Raw genomic sequence first — 7,622 nt, forward strand, 5'->3', positions numbered from 1 at the left:
TAACCCCCCCCCCCGGGCGCTAGAGGGGAACAGGACCAGGAGAGGTGGCAATACGGGGTTCCCGCCTCCATGGCCCTGGCGCCATGGGACACCCCTGGCGCCACCCCCTGGCAGCCCCCAGCTGCGGGCTCACAGCCTGGCAGTGCCCCATGGCCATCGGGAGGCCGGCAGAGGGGCGCTCGCTGCCGTGGCCTATGGCAGCACACGCCCAGGCGGCCCCGGGGCTGTTCGGCGGGTGGAGCCAGCTGCCTTGAGCTCAGCCATGTGGCTGGGCCCTCTGCGTTCAGCACCCGAGGGCCAGGGGGGGTCCCCCCATCGAGGACTAGGGTGTGTGGATGGAGCCGGGGGGGATCCTGCCCCAGCCAGCCAGCCAGGCGCAGGGCAGGGCAGGGGTCGAGCCCCGGGGTGACTCTCGCCAGCCAGCTGTGCGTCTGGAGCGGCCGCTCCCCTGGCTGCCATGGCCTGGCTCCCGATTTCCCCGGGCCGGGCGAGCAGAGATTCAGGCCACGTCGCTGCTTCGTTGCTCCAGGAGCATCCGGGGGGGCCATGCTGAGCCCCCCCCCCCCCCCGCAATGGGCTGTGGCGGGCCAAGGAGGGCGGCCCCAGCTGGTAACAGAGCCATGGGGGCTGTGGTGAGCCCTGCGGGGGCAGGACGGTCCCAGCCGGCTCTGGGCGCTAAGGGGCGGCTGGGCGGGTGGCTACCCATGGGCTCCTGGCTGGGCACCGCCTGGGAGGGCTCCGGGCAGCTCGGTCTCTGTGGGAACCGAGGGCAGCTGCCCCCCACTGCCCCTGCCCGGCCTCGCCAGGCCCCGATCCTCAGAACAACGCAGCCCGTTGGGGGGAAAGGGGGCAGCACGGCCTGGTGAGGGGAGGACGAGGTCACGAGGGGCATCGGAGGGGCAGAGGACCCCCGCTGGGTGTTTCAGGGTAAAGGGTGCCTGGTGGGTGTTGGTGGTTGGGGGGCGGGTGAGGAGACGTTGTGTGGCTCCTGACATGGTCACAGCCTGAGCTCCCCCGGTTCCCACCCACGCACCACTGTCCCCATCCCTTTCTGAGGAGCCCCTGTGCTGGGTTGTTCCTGGTTTCAGCTCCTGCCACTTAAGAGGCCAAATAGGGAGAAAATGCTGTCGAAACAGGCAAAAATCAAACCTGCCCCAGTGGCTGAGGGGGCTGCCAGCCCAGGGGCTGCCCAGGAGGGGGAAGCTGGGCCAGAGGCTCCCAAGAAAGAGGAGGCCAGCCAAGAACGCCCAAAGAGTGGGGAATCTGGGCAGGAGGCCCCCAAGAAAGGAAAGGCCAGCCCAGAGGCCCCCCAAAAGGGAGAACCCAGGCAAGAGGCCCCCAAGAAGGAAGAAGCCAGGCAGCAGGTCCCCAAGAAGGGAGAGATCATCCCAGAGACCCACAAGAAGGGAAAAGCCAGGCAGGAGGCCCCCAAGAATGGGGAAGGCAAACAGGAGATGCCCCAGGAGGGAGGGGCCAGCCAAGAGGCCCCCAAGAAGCCCGTCTTCCCCTTTGGCAGTAAGTATGTGAAGAGCATGGGGATTTTACATCACAGCAGCAACTCCCATGAGGACTCAGGCCTGGTCTACACTAGAAAATTCAGTCAGCTTAACTATGTCACTCAGGGATGTGAAAAATCCCCACCTCTGTGTGGTGTAGTTAAGCCGACCTAACCCCCAGTGTAGACAGCACTAGGCTGATGGAAGAATTCTTCTGTCAACCTAGCTACTGCCTGTCAGGAAGGTGGATTAACTACAGCAATGGGAGAGCCCCTCCGCTGGCATAGGCAGTGTCTACACTGAAGTGCTATGGCTGGGCAGTGCAGTTCTGTAGCATTTCAAGAGTAGACAAGCCCTCTGGCTGCTGGGGCTTGGAGGTTTGTCCAGGGCATCCTCAAGCATTAGGCACCAAATGTGATTTATGTGCATGGTGCTGAGGGGCCTGTCAACGTCCCCTCATGAAGCCTGGGCGGGGGAGAGGGGTGCACCGAAGCCCAGAAAGATGCAGGGGCAGGGCGTTCTTTTACTGTCCACATGATTTGTGGCCTGGCAATGGAGTCTCCATGTTTCTCTGGAAATTGTCCCTTATTGAACAGAAAAAGGGGCTGTGACCAGGGGAGGAATGGAACCTGCTGCCCTAAGATCTCCTGGCTTTTGCCGCCCAAAAGCACACCCCATCTGCCAGATCCTGCCCATTGTCCCCAGTGTCACAGTTGAATGTAGAGATTCCTCACAGCCCTCCGATGGTGGCTCGCTGGCCTGTGTGCAGTAAACTGAGGGGGAGTCTCTCCTGGTTCCAGTGGGGCAGTCTGCTCTCATCCCAGAGAACAGCATTACAGTTGGCACTAACTGGCTCCCTCAGTGGAGAGGCCATGGATTGTGTGGATCATGGAGAATTAACAGCCCTTCGGAACAGGGAGGCTGATCCAAACTGGCAGGGCACATCTTGGGATAAACAAAGGATGCTGTCTCCAGGGTTGGCCCAAGCAATGTTGAGGGCCCTGATAATACCCTTAACCAGCTTCCAGAGCCATTGCAATGCAATCTCCCTGCCCCAGCCTGCCCCTTACTTCTCCCAGATGGAGGAGGGAATTCAACGTGGAGCAGCTCATCCATCACGCTGTACGGCATTGGCGAGAGAGCAGGAAACACTCTGCTGCAGTGGTAGGGCCCCCTAGCCTGGGAGAACCCTGGCTAGAGTTTTGGTATTATTGGCTAACCTGGCCCTGATGTCTACACGTGGAGATACCAGCGTTTATGGAGCATCCCACAAGCTGGGGGTGTTTTTGAAGGGAGTTTTCAGCCCTGGTTGATTACTTCTGGTTTTGGGAGCTTGATTCTGCCCTGAGAATCAGGCTCAGAGTCTCAGGAGTGGTGCTTGACTCTTGTCTTCCCCTTTCCTTTCCACTAGAAGTTCCTTTCAGGCCTCATCACTGGCGGCTGATGACGTTGATTCTGGGGGTCTGTAGCCTGGTGTTGCTCATTGTACTGCTGGGCTTGATTGGCAAGTGTGAGTATCTGCTGGAGACCCTGATTTCACCAGGAGCATGTTATTTCACGTGCCCCCATACTGGCTTTGTCATCCGACTCCCTAGCGGCTTTCCCTCGCCCTCCATGAAAAGGGGGTTCCCTACTAGCTGTGGAGCAGTAATCTGGCCTTTGTATTGTTTTTATCTGGGGAACTCCTGAGGGCTGTTGTGGGAGGATGATGTGCATCTCTCCATTCCAGATCACCCAGTGCTTCCACGGCCCTACCAGTGCCCTTTCCTGCATAGATTCTCAGACTGTCAGACAGCCCTCTGCAGGGTTCCAGGAAATGCTGCTGCAAATTGGGCTGCTCCCCATTCCTCCTGGGTGGGGGAGATCCATATATGAAGGGTGAGGCATGATCAGCCCCCTGTAATGGCTTCTCCAATTCCATGGGCATCCATTCCCCTTTCCATCTCTCTAGCTCTTCATTGCCCTAACACAGGCAGATGGCTAATATAGTTTTGAGAAACACACTTTCCTTCCTTTCTGGTCTTTGCAAGTGCCCAGAAGAATGTGAAATGTTCAAAGACATATCTCGCGGCTTCACTGTCAAAGTGTAAAGGACAAAGATTTCACACAAATGACCCATACCCATGCTGCATCGTTAGTTTCACAGGGTGCATTTGGCATTATCTGTCCCTGTGTATTTCAGATTTGCATGTTTTGGAAGCAACAAGGAGAAAGATGGCGATGCTCCAAGGACAGAGCCAGAAGATCAAGGATTCAGTGAAGAAGCAGGCAGAAGGCAAAGGTGAGGGATGAGCTGAGTGCAGGGGTGCCCCCTTTAACAAAACAACCAAATACAGATGGGGAGCAAGTGACCTGAGGTAGGATCCATCCCAGCATGTAGCCAGACAGCCTGGGATGCGTTCTTTTGGTAAACGACCTACACACATCACACAAGACACTGTAGCACACCCAAGCCGTCCGGAAAGGGAGAACTCTACCAGCTGTGTTTTGTCTTCCAAGGCAGCAGATGCGACTCCTGTCTGGACACCTGGGTGCAGCATGGTAACACCTGCTACCTTTTCTCCAATATGAGTGCAAAGTGGCCAGAGTGTGTAGAGCATTGTAAGAAGCAGGGTGCCAAACTCGTTAAGATGGACTCTCAAGGAGAACTGGTAAAACTATGGTTTTTATTCTCTCTCCCTTACTAATATTTGACCTAATGGTTTAATACATTGATATCAGTAGGCTGAGGGATTGGTTGGCTCATGCTAGAGGGCTGTGATTGTCTGCCTGCCTGCCTACTGAGCTAAGGTTTTCTAGGGCAGTGGCATGCATACCCCTGGGGGTACACAAAGGTCTTCCAGGGGTTACATTACATCATCTAGATATTGGCCTAGTTTTACAACAGGCTATGCAAAAAGCACTAGTGAAGTCAGTGCAAACTAAAATTTCATGCAGACAATGACTTGTTTCTACTGCTCTATATACTATACACTGCAATGTAAGTGCAGTATTTATATTCCAATTGATTTATTTTATATTTCTATGGCAAAAATGAGAAAGTCAGCCATTTGTCAGGAATAGTCTATTGAGACATGTTAGTATTTTTATATCTGATTTTTTAAGGAAGTAATTTTTAAGTGAGGTGAAACTTGGGATATGCAAGAGAAATCAGACTTCTGAAAGGGGTACAGTGGTCTCGAAAGGTTGAGAGCCACTGTTGTAGGGTACCATCATTGTCAAGTCCATTCATGATGAGACATGCTGTTCATCTGGGTCCTGGAAGTGGTGGGAGAATGACTGGCTCAGAAAGTCCCAACACTCTAGGTCAGGGTTTGGAGCAGGAAGGAAACAGTTAATCAGCAGGCTCATGAAACAGCTGGAGGCTGGCTCATGAAGCCTGCCTGGAGCACATAGGAGGAAGTGCAAACTAGCAGCCAAGGGGTAGGTTTGGCTGAGTAAAGCTATCCTTTGGATAGGCTATGGAGGATAGGTCATCGAGCTGATCAGGGCTGTAACCCCATGCTCTGGATGTCCCTAAACCTCTGCCTGCATGACAGGGGATGGATCGCTCAATAATTGCCCTGTTCTATTAATTTGCACTGATGCATCTGGCAGCAGCCACTGCCAGAAGACAGGACACTGGGCCATGCTGACCTAGTACAGCCATTCTTACGTTCGTACTGCTGACTTCAGTGTAAACCCACTTTGTTTAAAAGCAGTTTGCTTTTACACGTTTTATTTGCACCCTGGTTAAAGGCTTTACTTCATCTTTGCTCTGATGTGGAGAAGACTCCAAGGGTGTGTGTGTGTTTGCAGCTCCATTTATAGCCTTTATTCCCACTTTGGATTTAAGTGGTGAATGTGCGATAGCCCCTGTCTAGGGGTGGATGACACAGTGGGGATTGAACCGTGGACCTCTAAAGCTGAAAGCAGGCATTGCCACAGCTGGAGCTGGAACTAAATTCCCTCCCTCCCGGTAGCATTGTCCCCTGTAGCTTCAGGCCGCTATTGAGTGACCCAGTTCTCGTCACACCCAACTTCTGGGTTGTGGCCGTCATCCTGTCGAGTCCCCACTGCCTAGCTCTGACAAATCTGCCAGCATCCAAGGAACCCCAAACAAGGAAGCTATGTATTCCTCCCTTATTTCTGTTCTTATTTGCTAAAACACAAGCCTTGGGGTTCCTTATGCTTTCCCCTCTGCCCAGGGAATTGTTAACCCCCCTGACCTGAGTGTATGTTCGCAGTCCGGATCCCCTGGAGGAAGTGGGGTTTGATGGTGCGTGTGTTTATCCTTGTACAGGCGTTCCTCAAACGGGAGACGCGTAAATTGTTCCGTGTCGAGTTCAGGTACCGCCGGCACTTCAGTTACTGGATTGGCCTGACCTACAAAGCCAGCCTCAAGAAGTGGGTCTGGCTGGATGGGTCACCATTCACATTGGATCTGTAAGTGTCCCCTCCTCACTAGAGCCAGAATTAACCAACAGCTCCAAGTGGGACGAACAACAACTGCCCCTCAATGAAATGTATGCAACTACATGTTGTGGATTGGCGCCCCTCTATGACCAAGCTCTCTCCCCTCCTGGCTTTAATCCCAGGGACAGTGACTGCATTTAAAAGGCAAAGAAACATCAGGCTAGACTGTGACTGGGCCTATGGGCCCACACAGGGGTAGAGCTCTCTGACATGGGCTGCCTGAACCTTGGCTCCAGACACGCGGGGTTAGTGGGAGCTCCCCTGCTTCCTCCTTCCCTGGCACAGGTGGATGGCAAATGGGCCAAGCCTTGCACCACCTGCCACTTGTTGGTCAAAGCTGCTGAGCCAGCATGATGGGCTGGGCATGGGCCAGCACTCAGCAAATGACACTCATGTGCATACCCCCTCGGTCACAGAGGATATAGGAGGATCTGTGTCTTAGAATCCCCTCTGAGTCACAATGCCTCCTGGGCTGGTGCAGTTGACACACCCCTCCTTGCTCACGGCGGCTGAAAGGCCCAATCTGACTCACAAACATTATTGTCCCTGGGTGATTTTGTTTAGCCTGATCCTTGGGGTTCAATCTAATGGCAATTAGAGATGCAAAGCCCAGCTCATCCATCCTCCTGTGGGTCAGCATAGCACTGGTCCATGCAGTGTGTTCTCCACTGTGTTACCTTGTTAGGAAGTGTTCTCTAATATCCAGCCTAAATTGCTTAGTATCATCCCAATAGCTTCCTGAGCCACCCTAAGCAATTCCACTCCATTCAAACCAAACAACTTTATGAGGAATACGAGCTGTACAAGTGCTGCCAAAGTGTCAAGGGGACAGATCTCATGCAGCTCTCAGACCAGATACAATGTGTTATAGGTAACCACCAACTTTCCTTGAAGACAGCTGTAGGAAACAGTTATGCTCCTTTATAGCAGCCCCCACCTAAACCATGGCATATGCAAGCTGACCCAGGAATGAGAACTATGTGGGTGGATGGCTTTGCTGGGAATTGTTTTGGGAAAGGGTGGGCAAAGGGAAACAAGTAGAGATGCTCACAGAAACAGAGGAAAGCTCCAGACCCTGCCTGGATGGTGTGTGGCCCTGAGAGAAGCCTAGAGAAAGGGCTTTTGGGTCAGGTGCTGCCTGAAAGAGCCTTGGAGCTGTCAGCAAAAACTGTCTCCTGTTCTTTGGGTCTTTCTGTGTTCAGGGAAATGGGGCTTTGTAGATTCTTTCTACATAAACAAAATTGCATAAAAGAAAGACGTGATTCCATCACCAATTCCTCCCCCAACTGGAGCAACTTAGTAGACCCCAAACATTTTTGGCTAGCCACTTGGGTCTAAAGGCTTGGCATTGGTGTTAAAAGTGGGATCCAGTGTTCAAGGAGAGAAACTGGGAGTTGGCATTCCTCTTGAGCCAAGAGGGAACAAAGAATGGAAATGCTCGCAAAACTCGAAGCTGGCTAACAGAAGTTAAAACAAGACCTAGAACAGGAGCTGGAGACTCCACACCAGGAATTTAAAGAAACCAATGAAGCATCTGCCCCAGTTAGGACCTCTCAAAGGGCTCAGGGCTCTGTCAAGCTAGCAGACAAAGGCAGAAGAAACTGGAAGTTGAAACTAGACCAATTCAAACTGGAAAGAAGGCACACATTTTTCTCAGTGAAAGCCGTGGCC

Source organism: Lepidochelys kempii, chromosome 1 (genome assembly GCF_965140285.1).
Source record: "Lepidochelys kempii isolate rLepKem1 chromosome 1, rLepKem1.hap1, whole genome shotgun sequence".
NCBI classification, from domain to species: domain Eukaryota; kingdom Metazoa; phylum Chordata; order Testudines; family Cheloniidae; genus Lepidochelys; species Lepidochelys kempii.